A 19,225-nucleotide genomic window follows, 5' to 3' on the forward strand; every position below is an offset into this window, starting at 1 on the left:
ATCAAAATTGCACCAGCATACTTCTCNCGCTGGTGAGGATGTGAAGAACCGGGCACACTCCTACACTGTTGGTGGGAATGTAAGTTGGTGCAGCCCCTCTGGAAAANATGGAATACTACATGGCAATGAGAAAGAATGAAATCTGGCCAAGTTTAGCAACATGGATGGACCTTGAGGGCGTTATGTTGAGCAAAATAAGTCAGGCAGAGAAGGGCACATACCATATGTTTGCACATATAGGAGGATGTGGAGAACCGTGGGGGAGAAGAAGGGGGGAAATAGTGGGGGAGAGGGGGAGAGGCAAACCATGAGAGACTCTTGAATGCTGAGAACAAACTGAGGACTGATGGGTGTGGGGGGAAGGAGGGGTGATGGGCATGGAGGAGGGCACTTGTGGGGATGAGCACTGGGTGTTATATGGAAACCAACTTGACAATAAACTATTTATAAAAAAAATATGGCTTAGAGTTTTCTTCCATGGAAAATACATGACACCTAAAATAACGTAAGCTCTTAATTTGATCATGTGAGAAATAATATAGTTTAATTAATTAACTGCCATTTTCAATCTACCTTAGTCATTTCCAAATATTCATGATCATAACTTACAATTTAAAAAACAAGACTGAAAAACTATACATTAGTTCTTTAAAAAAATTTTTAATGTCTATTCATTTTTGAGACAGAGACAGACAGAGTGTAAGTTCAAGAAGGGCAGAGAGAGAGGGAGACACAGAATCCAAAGCACAGAGCCTGACACAGGCCTCAAACCCAGAAACTGTAAGATCATGATCTAAGCCAAAGTGAGACGCTTAATCAACAGAGCCACCCAGATGCCCCTCCCATATATTAGTTCTTAATAGCATATAAAGGTTTTCTGGGATAACAAAGAATAAACTTTCCAAATAGTTTACACATTTGGTGGCCCGTTCCAAAGTACTAGACAAATTAAATGCAAAACATTTAATTTGATATAACAAAACTACTTTCAAAATAAAGCAAATCTCCAATGAACCAAATGTGGCACATCTTGGCCTATTTCTATGGTAGAGACTGACATGAGGAGAAAATACATATCTCATTTTTATTCAAGGACCTAGAGTTTGTATTTATTTATGTATATATTTGTTTGATTTATTTAAAGTAATAGACCTAAGATAAGAGGTGTACTGTAAAATACATACTCTGTGGTCTAAGATAATTTGTCTCTTGATATCCTAGATAACAGCTGTTATCATAATCATGTTTGGAGAAACTACTAATTACTATGTACTTTAATTTTCTATTATGGTCATAAGTCTCAAATTCTAAACAAAGTTTCAATTATCCTCCATATTCTAGAACTTCTGAAGTCAAATGCAGTCTCAGAAATATATAGATACTTGATCAGAAAAACACTCCAAGGGAAAAAGTTTACTGTGAGTGTTGGGGTGGAGGTGGGGGGGTGAGGGTGACAGCAAAGTAGGAGAGAAAATTAAATATCTAGATATATTTAAACTACATGAAAATATGTATATAGAAATTAAGGACTGCAAGGAAATTTGAGAATCTCTTAGCAATATCTAGAATGGGAGTAATCAGCTCCCATTCTACTTGGGTAGGCTTGCTTTGATGGTTAAGATTCACAGTCTAGCAATCTGTATTTGGAACATGAATTCTCCCTTTTGGATACAGACATTGAGGGAGATTGAGCTCTTTGTTTTTGAGAGAGAGAAAGAGAGAGAGAGAGAATGCCTGAGAGGGAGAGGGTCAGAAAGAGGGAGAGAGAGGAACTGAAGCAGATTTTTTACAGTGAGCACAGAGCCTGATATGGGGCTCAAACTTATGAACTGTGAGATCATGACCTGAGCCCAAATCAAGAGTTGGCCGCTTAACCAGTTGAGCCACCCAGGCACCCCAAAGATGCCTTTCAGAAGTTACTGTACCACATACACACATTTACACATTCTCTACATCCACTCATTTTCCCTCTTACCCTCAAAGAGGAATACAGAAAATAAAATCAGTTATTGAAATAGTTTTACTGAATTCATGTGATAACACATATGGAACTAGACCTATGTATCCTACTAATCAGCTTAGGAATTCCAAAATGTGAATTTTGTGCCCTTAAGGACAACTCAGATGCCTTTAGAATGAGCAATTAAGATACTGAATAAAGAAAACTTAGGAAGTAGTGAAGTAACAATAAATCCACTGATATGGTTGATTATGTCATAAAATTCAGTTTCTCCCCTAGAGAGGAGGCAGTCTCAACAGCAACTACAAAAGGAAAAATCAAAAGATTACCCAAGGTAATTTTTACCACCATGCAAGTTTGGCAAACACTACATTAAAGGAAATTGGACCCCAAGCCAAAAGTTCAGAAGAAGTGTTCTTCCTAAAGATTAGAGGCAAGAATGAGAGATCTGTTTGGCTCCAATGCCCCTAATATTTTACTACACCAAACAGAATCCCATTACCACCCACCTCCAAACTCCTTCCAGTGCCATAATCAGCTAACAAAATTCAATTAAGTATGCCACACAGCATGGTAGTTGTTAATTTACATTATTATGAAATGATGCTCTTGTCTGAGGAATTATAATTTGCAATCCTTTCTCAATTTTCATTATAGTGACTTTTCTTGGTCTAAATGGAAACTGTCTCACCTCTGCATAAAAGAGGGAGTTAGAGATGCAGTTAATAAACTGTCATATTTGAATTTAGGATGCCTTTGAAAATGTAGGCAAGCAACAGAGAGCATATTTAAATTTGATACTGCTTTTAAAATGCAAAAAACAAGGCTTTTTGCTCTAGTGTGAAATTGGGCCCTTCAGCATGAATCACAACAAAGAAATAATTTCCTCTTTTTTTTAAGCTAAGTGGTTCTAAAGCTATGCTTCTGAGTCTCACACTTTAAGGCTTTTAAAAAGACTTAGAAAACATTATATGGATCCATTTTAAATAGCACAGGACTTTCCAGCTTATTCACCATTGGTACTCACAGGTTCCCAATCAATAGTCTAAAGGCCAATGGAGTTCACCAATCCCCCATAACAATTTTAAACAGATTGTAGATTTCAGTACTCAATGGAAATTTAAAGACATAGCTTGAAAAGATCAGGAAGCAGCTCTTTTTGTGTCTGTTACAAGACCAAGTCAAAGAACAGAGAAGCTCCCCACTTACTTCTTTGTACTAACTCAGGCAGGGAAGGAAACTGTATGGACCACTTCCATCTTCTGGCTTTTTCTCAGCTGGACATTGCAATTTTCTTTAGCCTACCCTGCTCCAGATATACTGTTCCTTTTTGTTTCTCAAGGCTGAATCCTTTTCACCCTTAAGATCCCACCCCCAGTATTAAATCCATAGAGAGGCCTTCTCCAATAACTATAAAATAGCCACTTTCAATTGCTTTCCATCATAATGCACGTTTTTCCCCCACAGGACAGAGAGTTTGTCTGTCTTGTTTACATCTGTGTACCCAGAACAGGTAACGGTCCCTGGGTCACTGAAAGTGCTGACAGAAGATGAATGAATGAATAAAAGAATGAATTAGTAAATCTATCCTACATCCAGCATTCGCCTAGATATTAGAGATGCAAAGGTCAATCAGACATGGTAAACTCATGGAACTTACGAGACCAAAAGAATGCTAGACAAATTTAAAATCCAAGGTTCATGTTTTAGAAAGATTACTGTGGATAGGAAAAGTTTAAAAATGGATTGTAAAAGAGCTGGACTGGATGTAGGCTGCATATTTTGGAGGCTATTCCATAAAGTAAGCAAAATATTATGAGGCCCTGCAGTAAGGCAGTGATAAAGGGAAAGACAGAGGGACTGACCCCAAAGATGTTAAAGAGGGTAAATTAATTGTCTGTAAGATATGAAGATGTTGGAGTTTTGATTTAGAGTACAGTCTTAGCTGCATAAATAAAAATAACATGCATTGAAATAAGGATATAGTAAAAGGGCCACGTTGTGAAAACATGAAAGAGGGAAGATATCATGTATGAAGATTCTAATATATTATGTTTGTGCTGTCCAATATGTGTGTTTTTTCCACACCAGGAAGTAATGAATTCAATTCCCCATGGACACTGACAATGCGTCCCACAAATTTAACTCCATTCTGACACTATGTATCTGGAGTTAGCCATCAAATCATACAGGTTAAGGACTCAGACCTACAACACTGCCCTCTCTTGCCCACTTCAGACACCAATTCCCAAGTTCAGATTGTCAACTGGTTTTCTGACCGACAAGCTATAGATTGGAGGTTCCAACTGTTGTCAGATGGACAGGGGAGACCTCAGGCCCTAAGGCCTCAACCCAGCCCTCCCAAAAAATATCATCGAAGGCTCCTAATCTTGTCATAAAGAAGAATTCAGGGCCAGACAAAACACAGTGGATGAGCAGCACAAGCAAAAAAGTTTAGTAAAGGGAAAGTACACTCCTGAGATGTGAGAGCAGGTGTGCTCCAGGGAGGACTACCCCCCACCTCTGGGTCTGGGTTTCCATCTTTTATTGACAGCTGTTAATAAGTGGGGGGAATATTCATTACTTCAGGAGGGAATTTCTTGGAAGCAGGTGGTCTGTTTAGGAATGGGGGTGACACACTTTGTTTTTCCTTATTTGGTCAGGGGTGTCCTGTCATAACACCCTTTGGGAGGAGATTTTAGTACAGTAACATGGTACAATGAAGGAATAGCATGAACTTTGGCCTACTATGTCAGCCATCTTGGGCCTCTCTGGTTTGATCCAGTTCTGGTTTCTTGTGGTTTTGTCTTGGAGTGCTGCCAGGACAGGCCCCGGACTCCTCCAGTGTTGGCCATGACTTCCTCCTTGTTGGCCTCTAGGCATCCTGTTTTACAACCTAACTAACAACTTATTCTAACATAGCTACCCACTCCTGGGGCTTAATTTGCTAGAGCAACTCACAGAACTTAAGAGAAACATTTACTTTCTAGACCACCAGCTTATTATAAAGGGTATTGTAGGAGCGCCTAGGTGGCTCAGTTGGTTGGGCATCCTGGAGACTGAAAGTTCCAACCCTCTAATCAGATGGCAGTTGGTTCCCCTAGCAATCATCCCCCATTCTAGGGTTTGCCAGCAGGCTTTCCTGAAGTCACCTCATTCACATAACAAAAGACACAGGCATTGGGAATCCATAAGGGTATAGTGGGAATGGGTACAGAGGAGTGGGTATAGAGATCTGTGCCAGGAATGGAGACAGACAGATGTTTCTTTTTGTAAACCCCAATACCCCAACTGTCTATTGGATACAGAAGTTGAGATATTTAGGGGGCACTTAAATATATGCGCCTGAGTACTCAGGACAGAGATATGGGTTAGAAATTTAAATCAGGTATCTTTGGTACACATAGAGGTAGTATCAGAAACCACAAGAAGAAAGGAAATAAGCCAAAGAGCATCAATACAAATAGAAAACAGGAAGGTCAAGGACAAAATCTGAAGGTGTACGTGCAAACTGTCACTTAAAGAAACACATGCAACGTTTGCGTGTGAGGATGGCTGTCTAGGCGTTCATGAAAGGAGTAAAAAAAATCCTACTGCACCTGGCTAAAGCAGTTGCACATAACAGCATAATTATAAAGTAGAACAGTCCCCTTGGGAAAGGCATGCGCTGAATGGGAGAGTTGGAAAAAAGCCAGACACTATCTTCTGAGTAGAGTGGTTCCAGTAGCCGTTGGTAACTGTTGCCCTTTAAGAAAACGAAACGAAACAAACCTGACATTTACCAAAAATGTAAAATTCTTTCCTTAGAAAAGTCAGATTGTCAATATAATTTGGTGGACTAGAAAAACAGAAAATAGGATTATACAAGTTTTCAGTCTCCTAGTATGTGTCTGATTCTCATCTTCCCAAAGGAGTCTCCTTATTCTAGAACTACTTGAACTACAAAATTATAAGGGTAACATATTTACTGAGTGTGTGCAAATTTCAAAGTCCCATGATTAAAGCATTATATTATTTTTTAAGTTTATTTATTTATTTTGCGATACAGAGAGACAGTGAGTACTAGCAGGGTAGGAGCAGAGAGAGATGAGAGAGAATCTCAAGCAGGCTCTGAGCTGTCAGACCCTGAGGCAGGTTGATCTCACAAAACATGAGACCATTACCTGAGCCAAAATCAAGAATTAGATGCTTAACTGAGTGAGCCACCCAGGCCCCCAAAGCATTATGGGTTTTAATAGCCAGTGAAGGCTTGGTTTCATCCCCACCACCCTGCTGTATCCTAAATCACCAAATAAGATACACAGATATTCATAATGATGGTTTGAAATGATACCTGGAATTATTTCTTAAATGCAGAATTGTAAATGAGAGCAAACGTTCTAAACTTTAATTAAAATATAAAAACAGCAGGCTGCTTTACTTTATATAGAGCTACATATTTAATGACATTTTATTTCAGTGAATATAGATTAACACAGATTTTTGAACTCTCATACAACTTCGCTTTACACACTTTCCCTTCATTCTTTTATCTCTGTTCTAATCAAATAACTGAGTCAGTTACTGAATGACTCACTAGCCCTGTGTTAGATGGTAGGATTACAGCAATGAACTAGACTGTGTGCCTGCTGATAGATAGCTCACTGTCAGATTTATACAGCCCAGCTCCTGCTGGATTTCTGTGCTATTTCACTCCATTATGATTTATTTTGGCAGATCCTTGCTTAGGGCTTTCACCTATTCTACCTTCTAACAAAAGAGCCCTATCCTGACCCAGGATATCACCCCTAAGAGCAGGCAAACCCACAAATCCACTGGCTACTTCTTCAACACTGTGTTTTTCTTTATTAATTTTGGCTCCAGAGTAGAAAAAAAGTAATTTCAGAGGAAGTAACATTTGAGCTGGGACTTTAAAATAAAAAGATATTGAATTGAAAAGATAAAATAAAAGGACAAATAAAAGGAGATTTTATTGAAAAGAGCATAAGGAAAGGCACACAGGTGCCAGAATTTTTAGATACTAACAATGTCTGGGGCCCCAAAAGTAATGGGATACAACAGACATTATAAATAGAGTGAGAATATGTATTTTACTAGACTTTATTACAATGGTAGATAACAACATCTTCTTGTTTTACTGAGCAATATTTGCTTAGAAGCATGTACTGTACTTATTAATCTATTACCTCATTTAATCCACACAGACCCAATGAAGTGAGTACTGCAGTCAGCACCATATGATAGAGGAAACTAATACTTAGAGAATTGGAATTTGAATCCAGCTCTTTCTTATCCCAGAGCACTGTCTTTTACATTAAATTTCTTGGACAGGCCATGACACTTTCTAGCACCTTAGGAATCTAAGTCCTATGTCTTGCATTGCTTCCGAAAGAAAATAGGTTATAACTTCCCAAACATTAACTTTCAAATGAACTTCTAGAACACAACCTATTTATTATAACTACATGGAATTATCTATGTAGCTTAAAATGCCTTCTCTCCTCATGCAAGATGATGTTTCCTACAGGAACAGCAAAATTGCTAGATAATGTGAAGTCTTAAGGGAGGTCATATGAACTCATAGAACATATTTTCTCATCCTAACCTGTCTGGAAAATGTAACTGAACATTGTGAACTTACTGGGCATTGTGTACTATGTTACTTGTTTACTTTTTCTTTTCCATTGACTCATATTTATCCAAGACATATCTTGTGGTACCAGTAGATGTCTACGAAATAAATTATCCAAATAGAAGGCATTAAGAGATAGTTACACTGCAAGAACTTAATTGTCCATATTTATCATTCACATCCAAATCTGGGTTCTGATTTTCTAATAGCCTTTTACTTCTAAGACTTTGCCATTTAACCCTTTGTTTTATAAACTTTTCCCACTTGATAATGCATGATTGTATTAGTCTCTCCCATCTGAAAATGACACCACCACCACCACCACCATCCCAGACAAAATCACATTTATAATATTTCCACTATCAGTCAGAGCTTACCCATCTAATAAATATTGAGATCCCCTATGTCCTACACACTGCTCAAGTCCAGTGCTCTGTGCAGGATGCTGGGTGGATATAATCTACATGTGTTTCAATAGAATCGCATGTTCTATGTTAGGGAAATCCTCTGACTGAGACAATTGTCTCTTAAGGAACAGGCCTCACTTGGATGTAGATATGCTGCTTAAAATGTAAGGGACTTCATGTTTCTTCTATTTACTATTAGTGCTTTACAGTTATTGACTTCAATACACACTCCAAAATAGTAAATGTTAGGAATGTAGCATTAATAATTGTGAACACCAACTACTTCTAAAAACAAATAATATTGCTAGAGATGTTGTCAAAAGAATTAGTACAAATCTAATATTGTCCCTTAATTTATTATCAGTATAATATTTTATTTTTAATTATCTACTAGGAGCTTTAGTGAAATTTTAATCATAGTTCTTTTATGGTGGCTTTTTCTTTAGCACTAGGAATAAGTACTAAATTTTGAGATCAGTATATTATATTAATAAAATCAAAGGGATTCTGGTTCTTCCATTCAAAACATTCATGATTTTGTGGAATTTTACATCAGATCAAGATTTTTTGTTGCAACCATGAAGTAAAAAAGAGTAATTGATTTCTATACTGTCAAATAAGAAGGCTTTTGCTATATCTGGAAATTCTGTTGAAAAACACAGCAGAAATGTTTACTACCCATGGAGGGAAAGAAGAGCAAGTTACTGAGAAGGATTATGCCCAAACTAAGAAATATTATGGCTAAGAATTGGGAAACGAGTACAAGACTACCAAAGGTCAAAACTGTCATTACCATTTACTAGCTCTGTGACCACAGCCCCTACCTTCAAAACGAGAATGATAAGATAAAAAGAGGGAATTCTTGTTAAACCACCTAGGCCAGTCTCTGGCAAAAATAAGTGCTCAATAGAAAGAAACAACCTGTCACAAGATAAACTGACATATCCGGCAGCATGCCAAGCCCCTTATGCAGTTTATCTCATTTAATCTTCTCAACAACACCAAAAAGTAGATTCTTTCTTACCCTCATCATCCATGTAGCCAGTATTATGCTAAAGAAAGAGACGGGAAAGACCAAAAAAAGAAAAGAAAAAAGAAAAAACTTGAGCTTCTTAAAATGAAATGGTAATAACAGAAAATGTGTGTTAGTTTGTGTTGAACAATTCTGGATGTTATAAAATATGTTCACTAATTAGCTAGATATTTAAAAGCAACTCTATTTAATTACAAATACTTCTCAATTAATCGGTGCTTAATATGAAGTCTATTTATTATCCAGGAGTTTCATTGCTTTTTCTCTTCTCCATTCTTTCACGGAACATGCAGTTATTGTCGGGAAAATAAAGCCAAGTCAGACTTTCACTCTATAGCACATATTGAGTGAATAGCTTATACATGCATGGCGCTGCACAGTTCCCTGTTAGAAAGGGGAGGGGAGAATTGAATCAAGAAGTAATATTGCTAAGGCTGTGGGAGAAACTGAGCCAACAAAATCTGATTGGGGCAATGAAAGTACACAGACCATCATTATGAACAATCAAGACAGACTTTCAAATACTTACTAATAGTTAAAGCTTCTAAGTAAATGAAAACGCCCATTTAAATAACCATTCACATATCAAATAAATGTTTTCTATTATCAGTCCTGAGGGTAGTTTTCCCCCTAGCACTCCTCTATCCTCCTTAAAATATATATAAATCTTTTGTTTCTCAAGATTGATCCTCAGGCAAATTTCCTGTGCTACATCTCCAAAGACAAATAGAGGTGAAGAATATGTTTCCTGGTAAAATAATAATTTTCCCATCACTATTAGTTAATCGCTGCTCACAGTGGCTGTGTTGAACATTGTTTTGGCTCATTTATGCATTTGAATGATTTATCAATATAAATGTAAACAAGAATTAGTACATTGTATGACTCTTTGCTGTTCGGATGGACCCCATTTAGGATATTTCCAAACTTGACAGTCATTTTTCAGTTCAGGACAAAGCTCTCATTTCAGAATTTCCCAAGATAAATTGTTCTAAAAAATTATTGAAAGTTCTCTACTTTTTTTTTTTAGTATCCATTCCATTTTAGCAGCAAAATGTGTTGCATAATTTTAAGAGTCTAGGCATAGGGAGTTCATTAATCATGGTTTCATTTTATTTTGTGTAAACTGGAAAGTTTTAATTTACTTCTAGAATCCCACCTCTAAAAGGAAGGTATAATGGGCTGTCATAATTTCTTCTTGTGGGAGGGGGAAAAATGTTAATGCATGAATGGTCACAGCCTCCTTCACTCCCCTACCATTGCTGAGTGTCTGAGTTCTTCATTATATGGGTCCTTATGTCAGTCAGGATTAGAGTCAGGTATTAAGTGACACAGTAAAAAACAAAAACAAAAAAAGAGATTACCTACATTATGACAGCTAAAATCCATTCTTAGGAGAAAATAATGAATTTGGAAAAGACGGAGGAAAAGGAGAAAGAAACATAGAAGACCAAGACTGGTTTGAATTTCAGAGACAGTTTTTGGAGAGAGAGAGAGAATGAAAGAAGAATGCCGAGGGGCATCTGGGTGGCACGGTCAGTCAAGCCTCCAAGTCCTGGTTTCGGCTCAGACTGTGATTTCACAGTTTGTGGGACTGAGCTCTGTGTTGGGGCTCTGGGCTGATAGCACAGAGTCTGCTTGGGATTCTCTCTCTCCCTCACCCTGCTCTTCTCTCCCCTGCTCATGTTCTCTCACTCTGTCTCTCAAAATAAATAAATAAACATAAAAAAGAGAGAAGAAAGTTGAAGGAGAAGCAAGTAAACCTAGAACTGGGTGTGAAATGAGGTGAAGGTTGAGGGCAGCAACCTTACTGTGATGACTGACTTTGGGAGATATTTGCCTGTAGCAGATTTCTTGGATATTTTGCAGTGGTTCATGTGTGTTTTGCAGTGGTTAACTCTTGGCATTTTTCAAGAATACATAAAAAAATAATTTAAACTGATTTTCAAATTTTAGATTGAGTTCCTCATGCATGCCATCCCCTGTGGGACATTATTCTGTTGAAATGGGCCATGTGGGGGGCACCTGGGTGGCTCATTTGGTTAAGCATCTGATTCTTGATTTTGGCTCAGGTCATGATCTCACAGTTTGTGAGTTTAAGCCCTGCATTGGGCTCCATGCTGACAGTGTGGAGCCTGCTTGGGATTATCTCTCTCTTCCTCACTCTCTGACCCCATGCTCATGCTCTCCCCTACTAAGATAAATTAATAAATCTAAAAAAAAAAAAGAAGAAGAAAAAAAGAAAACAAATGGGCCATGAGAAAGTTCAGCCTTATTCAGGTTACTTACTGTGATACTTACCATTATTGTAATTGTGTCTTTAGTGGCCTGTCCTTCTTACTAGACTATAATCCCCATAAGGATAGGAATTCTATCTTAATCATTTTTGTAACCTTATCATTTGGACAGTATCTGGTAAGTACTAGATGTTCAATGATCATTACTTTAATTAATTAATTAATAAGATGCTAGAAGTCTCATGTCAACTGCAGTCACAATAACATGGAGGAAAAATATCTTAATATAGAAAAGTTCTTCAAAGTTTGGGATCAGTTATGTAACAATATTTTTCCCCCAAGGTAAGAACAGACATGGCCTACATTTTTCTGCAGCAGTGGTTTTACTTTTTGCATGGGCAAATCACACATCAGAGCTGCCACACACAGTGTCTTGCAAAAAAGGACAAATATGATAAAGAAAGCATTTGATTGACTGTAAGGGGAAGAAGACACAAAGTTTGACAGTAGAGATAATAAATATGCTGATGTCTACAATTTATTGCACTTATGTAATAATCTACTACAGTTTTTAGCTATATTGTCCCATAAAGGTCAACATATTCAAATCAGGTACATTTTTAAAATATACTGATTGATCATGACTGAACCCAGTAGGAGATTCAATTTTTTGTAACTTCAAAGCTTATGACACATTTTATTGCATGGTAAATTATTATTTATTTAATTCTTTTTACTGTTTTATTTATTTCTGAGAGAGAGAGACAGTGTAAGCAGGGGAGGGTCAGAGAGAGAGGGAGACACAGCATCTGAAACAGGCTCCAGGCTCTGAGCTAGCTGTCAGCACAGAGCCCGACATGGGGCTCAAACCCACGAACTGTAAGATCATGACCTGAGCTGAAGTTGGACGCTTAACCGACTGAGCCACCCAGGCACCCCTGGTAAATTATATTTTAATTGCCTTTGTCAAGAATTTTAATTAAGGCAATTCATTCATTTATTAGCCAGATATTTATTGAGCATTATTATGTACCAGGCACTGTGCATTGTACTAGGGACTGAACAAAGAACAGACACAGTTTGTACTCTCAGGAACCTGGGAACTATAAAATAGAGTATAATGACTATATAGTGGAATTGTACATGGGGCAAATGAAAAGAGACCCTCAGTCTGTGGAAAAGCCAGGGAAGGGTTCACAGAAAAAGGCAAATCTGAAGCTATACAATGGACCAATTCTCTATTCAAGTGAAACCAACCAAACAAACAAATATAAAGACAAGGAGCTCAGGGCCAGCTTGATGTACTTAGTGAAGGGCAACTTTTCCAGTATTGTTAACACTAGGAAATGAAAAATGATGGGACTTGAGGCTATAAAGGAAACTAGAGGCCTTGTATGCCTTCCTAGGAAGCATGGATTTCATGCTGAGGGAGGGATTCGTGCCCTGTGGTTGCACTATGAGGTAGGTTAGAGAGTGTGAGACTGAAGGCAGGGGTCTTAGAGGACCCGTGGGACTGTCCAGGGGAAGAGCCACGAGGATCTGATACAGGGCAGAATTGATAAGGAAAGAAATGACTGCTGAGTAGGAAACACTTTTAGAAATTTGCAAGACTTGGTATCTGATGGGATGCAGAGAGGAATAAATGTGAAAAATGACTCCCAGGTTTCCCAATGGGAGGCTGGGTAAACAACAGCGCAAAGCCCCGGATCTGGGACTACTTAAAAGGACAGAAAGCTGATGAGTCCAGTTTAAGTCATGCTGAATATGAGCATATTTGGGACATCCAGGTGGTGATGTCTAGAGATGTGCACAGGAGCAAACTTCTGGCTCAATAGAGAGATTTGAGAGATTTGTGGGTTCAGAGGACTGTTGAAGACTTAAGAGAACCCCAAGTGTGTAGACTATCCTAACAAAGCAATTACCTTCAATTTTCTACATTCTCAATCTAGATTTTCACAGATGAAGATTTGTTGAAAACAGTGGTTCATAAATTTTGTTTCCTACTGCAAAACATGTGAGAAATATGCAACACTCTTAAAAGGTACCAGAAGCTTAGTACAGCAGGATTTTTCCAAACAAAAGTTAAAGAAATTCATGACCACTAAACCAGCCCTACAAGAAATGGTAAAGGAGATTCTTTGAGTAGAAATGAAAGACCATAAGCAAGAGTAAAGAAAGTAGGAAGCAGAAAGCCAGAAAAAAAATTATGCATGTAAAAATCAGTCAAGAGACTCATAAAATAATAGAATATAAAGTATGACACCATATACCTAAAACACAGGGAAGAAAAAAGTAAAGAATGGGTTCAAACTTAAGCAACCATCAACTTAATATAGACTGCTATATACAGAAGATGTTACATGCAAACTGAAGGGTAACCACAAATTAAAAACCAGTAATAAATATACAAAGAAAAAAGAGAGAAAGGATCCAAGTATAATACTAAAGAAAGTCAACTTATCATGAAAGAAGAAAGCAAGGAAAGGAAGAAACAGAAGAGAATTATAAAACAGCTACAAAATTAACAAAGTGGTAATAAACCTATCAGTAATTACATTGATGTAAATGGACTAAACACTCCAATCAAAAGACAGGTTGACAGTGTGGGTTAAAAGACAAAATCCATCCATACACTGCCTACAGGAGACACATTTCAGACCTAAAGACACATACAGGTTGAAAGCATTTATCATGCAAATTAATGTAAAACAAAGACTGTAACAAGAGAAAAAGAAGGACAATATAATCATTCAGGGGACAATCCAGAAGATATAACAACTGTAAATACTTATGCACCAAACATGGAACACACAAATATTTAAAGCAGTTAATAACAAACATAAAAGAAATAATATGATACTAATATAATAATAGTAGGGGACTTTAACACCCCACTTACATCAACGGACAGATCTTTCAAACAGAAAACCAACACAGAAACAGTAGTTTTGAATCACACATTGGAACAGATGGATTTAAAAGATATATTCAGAATGGTCTATCTTAAAACAGAAGAATACACATTCTTTTCAAGTGCCAAAAGAATACACATTCTTTTCTATTTCAAAATAGAATACATATTAGGTCACAAAATAAGTGCTACAAATTCAAAAAGATCAAAGTCATTCCATGCATATTTTCTGACCATAATGCTATAAAACTAGAGGTCAACCATAAGAAAAAACTCTAGAAAGAGCACAAATACCTTAAGGTTAAATAACATGCTACTAAACAATGAATGGGTCAACCAAGAAAGCAAAGAGAAGATCAAAAAATACATAAAGACAAATGAAAACGAAAATACAATGATGCAAAATCTTTGGGATACAGCAAAAATGGTTCTGAGAGGGAAGTTTATAGTAATACAAGTCTACCTCAAGAAGCAAGAAAAATTTCAAATAAACAACCTAATATTACACCTAAATGAGCTAGTAAAAAAAAGCAAAGCCAGTAGAAGGAAGGAAATAATAAAGATTAGAGCCAAAAGAAACAAAATAGAAACTAAAAAAACAATAGAACACATCAGTGAAGCCAGGAGCTGGTTCTTTGAAAAAACCAACAAAATTGATAAACCTTTAGCCAGACTCAAAAAAAAAAAAGGTGGAGGCAGTGGGGGGGGGGGGGGGANAACTGACACCACAGAAATTCAAAGGATTATAAGAGAATATTATTAAAAATTATATGCCAACAAACTGGACAACCTAGGAAAAAAAAGGATTCTTAGAAACATAAAAGCTCCCAAAATTTAATCAGAAAGAATAGAAAATTTGCACAGATTATCAGCAATGAAATTGAATCAATAAATTTAAAAAATTCCAAGAAATAAAATTCCAGGACCAGATGGCTTCACAGGTGAATTCTACAAAACATTTAAAGAATTGTTAATACTTACTCTTCTCAAACTATTCCAAAAAATAGAAGGAAAATTTCCAAATTCCTTCTCTGAGGGCTGCATTTCCTTGACACCAAAATGACACTACAACAAAAAAAGAGAAGTACAGGCCAATATCTCTGATGAACATAGATGCAAAAATCCTCAACAAACCATTAGCAAACCAAATCCAACAATACATTAAAAAAACCATTCACCATGATCAAGTGGGATTTATTTCAGGATGCAAAAATGGTTCAATATCTGCAAATCAGTCAATGTGATACAACAAATCATTACCAGAAAGGACAAAAACCATATATTTCAATGGATCCAGAAAAAGCATTTGACAAAATTAAAAATCCATTCATAATAAAAACCCTTAACAAATTAGGTTTGAGGGAAAGGAAGAGAAGGAATCTTAAGCAAGCTCCACACCCAGCACAGAGCCTGATGCAGGGCTCCATCTCACATACCTTAATAAAACAAAGGTCATATATGAAAAACCTACAGCTAATTTCATACTCAATGGTGGAAAACTGAATGCTTCCCCCTAAGATCAGGAAAAAGACAAGGATGTCCACTATCACCACTTTTAATTAATAGTACTAGAAGTCCTAGCCACAGCAAAAAAAAAAAAAAGGTATAAAAGTCATCCAAATAGTTATTGGTAATGAAGAATTAAACTTTCACTAGTGCAGGTGGAAAACCCTAAAGACGCTACCAAAATCTATTAGAACTGATAAGTGAATTCAGTAAACTCACAGGGTACAATTTTCATGTACAGAAGTCTGTTGCATGCCTATACATTAATAATGAGGCAACAGAAAGAGAAATTAAGAAAGCAATTCTGGGGCCATCTGGGTGGCTCAGTTGGTTAAGCACCTGACTGTTGGTTTTGGCTCAGGTCATGATTTCATGGTCATGAGATGCAGTCCAGCATCTGAATCTGTGCTGGGTATGGAGCTTGCTTCATATTCTTTCTCTCCCTTTTTCCCTATGCCCCTCCCCTGCTCATTCTCTCTCTAAACAACAACAACAAAGAAAAAACAAAACAAAAAAACAAACAAAAAACCCAAGAAATGAAAAAAAGAAAGCAATAATTCCATTTACAATTGCACCATAAATAATAAGACACCTAGGAATGAAACTAAGGATGGAAAAGACCTGTACTCTATAGCCTATAACACACAGATGAAAGCAATTGAAGATGACACTAACAAGTGGAAAGATATTTCATGCTCATGAATTGGGAGAACAAATTTTGTTAAAATGTCCATACAACCCAAAGCAATCTACAGATTTAATACAACTCTTATCAAAACACCAACAGCATTTTTCACAGAACTAAAACAAGTAATCCTGAAGTTTATATGAAACCACAAAAGACTCCAAATAGCCAAAGCAATCTTGAAAAAGAAAAACAAAGCTGGAAGTAACAATTCCAGATTTCAAGTTATGTTACAAAGTTATAACGATCAAAATAGTATGGTGACGGCACAAAAACAGGCTTATAGAAGAACAGGACAGAAAGCCTGGAAACAATCCCACAATTCTATAGCCAATTAATTTTTGACAAAAGAGACAAGATTATACAATGAGGAAAATACAGTCTCTTCAATAAATGGTGTCAGGAAAACTGGATAGTTACATGCAAAAAAAAAAAAAAAAAGCTGGACCAATTTCTTATGTCATATATAATAATAAACTCAAAATGGATTAAAGACCTATATGTTAGATACAAAACCATAAAAATCCTAAAAGAGACAGGCAGTGATTTCTTTTAAACAGCTGTAGCAATATTTTTCTAGATATGCCTCTTGAGGCAAGGGAAATAAAAGCAAAAATAAAGTATTGGGAATACATCAAAATAAAAAGTTTCTGCACAGTTAAGAAAGCAGTCAACAAAACTAAGACAACTTATTGAATGGGAGAATACATCTGCAAATGACATATCCAATAAAGGGTTAATATCCAAAATATATAAAGAACTTATATAACTCAACCTCATAAAAATAAAAAAAATCCAATTTAAAAAAGGGTAGAAGACATAAACAGATATTTCTCCAAAGAAGACACACAGATAGCCAACAAACACATGAAAAGACGCTCAACATCACTCATCACCAGAGAAATGCAAATTAACAATGAGACATCAGCTTACACCTATCAGAATGGCTAAAATGAAAAACACAAGAAACAACAGGTGTTAGCAAGGATGTGGAGAAAAAGGAACACTTATGCGCTGCTGTGGCAATGCACGCTAGTGCAGCTAGTGTGGAAGACAGTATGTAGGTCCTCAAAAAATTAAAAATAGAACTACCCTACAATCCAGCAGTTACATTACTGGGTATTTACCAAAAGAATACAAAAACACTAATTTAAAAGGATATATGGGCCCCTATGTTTTATTGCAGTATTATTTACAATAGTCAAATTATGGAAGCATCCCAAGTATCCATTGATAGATGAACAAAGATACATTATATCAATATAAAATACTGATATAAAAGTATGTAACACATTTATATATTATCTGAATATAGGTAGTATATATTATATACTACATATAATATAGTATATATAATACAGCATATACTATTATGTAATAATGTAATTATATTGTATAAGTATAATATATTTAGTATATATAGTGTATTTTTTTACTATATCTTTATCCATTCATCTCTATATATACAATGGAATATTATTCAGCCATAAAAAGAATGAAATCTTGCCATCTGCAACAACATAGATGGACCTAAAGAGTATAATGCTAAGCAAAATAAGTCAATCAGAGAAAGACAAATACCATACAATTTCACTCATATGTAGAATTTAGAAACAAAACGAACAAAGAAAAAAGAAAGAGAAACCAAGAAACATACTCTTAGTTACAAGGAATAATCTGATGGTTGCTGGTGAGGGGGTAAGTGGGGAGGAATGTGTGAGATAGGTGAAGGGGATTAAGAGTGCATTTCTCACGATGAGCACTGAGTAGTCTATAGAATTGTTGAGTCACTATATTGTATGCCTGAAAGTAATATAACACCGTATATTAACTATACTGTAATTAAAACAAAAAACTTAAATTTAGTCCTTCTTGATCACAAAAGTGATATAGTTTACTAAAAGCATTTTTTATATGTTATTTCTAATACTGGAAGAATTTTGTGGCCTTGATTCTATTATATGAATTCTCATTTTACACAGAAACACACACATATCTGCACACATATAGTTTGCATTAATAAAACATTTCCCTCTTTTTTCTACATTCTAATTCATGTGTTATATCAAATGCTGGAGGTATCAATTACAGCTCCCTGGCTATAATTTGTTTTAAATTACCTTGCTGGAAGGATAATTATTTAGATGTCATTGTTATTAAAACATTTGTGCTTACTAAATGTGTTATGGCAAAAATAATAGCACCATTTTATGATTAAATTTTAATTTGCTTCATATAAATGATGAAAGTAGATCTCAGAAATAAAGAGGGATTGATCTGAGATTCTCAAAATCTATACCCATCTAAAAATACTTTACTCCTTTACTACTTTTTAGTAGGAAAAAGTAAACTCAAATATCAAGAATATGAACACATCCTCTGAAAGCCCATTATGTCTGAGCTGTTTCCAAACAGGCCCACCACTTTTACCAAATTCCATCTTTGTAGAGTGAAGACTAATCAAAACAACTCTACATCTTCCCTTACTGTCATCCTTTTCATTTCCACTTTCCCTTCCCTTTTCTTGCCACCCACATCCAAGTCTGAAGACATCGGAGTATAATGAAGAAAGAGAGAGAAGGTCATATACAGAGTTCCCAGTGTCTGAAGAAGGGAAATGGTGAAGAGGTGAGGTACCCAAGAGAACAATTAGCATAGGGCAAGTGGCTAAAGAGTCAAGGGATGGTGGTGGCAGCCAGCATGGATGAAGGGAAAAGGTAGAGGAGGCAGCTGTAGTGGTTGGAGAAATAGTTGGTTTCCTTGAGTACACAAGGTAATTTATAGAAAAAGTAAGTACATACATGAAGAGCCAGGTTTCTCACCACTCAGAAAGGATTTATGAAGAAGAGGGGAA

Source organism: Crocuta crocuta, unplaced genomic scaffold, assembly GCF_008692635.1.
Source record: "Crocuta crocuta isolate KB4526 unplaced genomic scaffold, BGI_CrCroc_1.0 scaffold409, whole genome shotgun sequence".
In the NCBI taxonomy this organism is placed as follows: domain Eukaryota; kingdom Metazoa; phylum Chordata; class Mammalia; order Carnivora; family Hyaenidae; genus Crocuta; species Crocuta crocuta.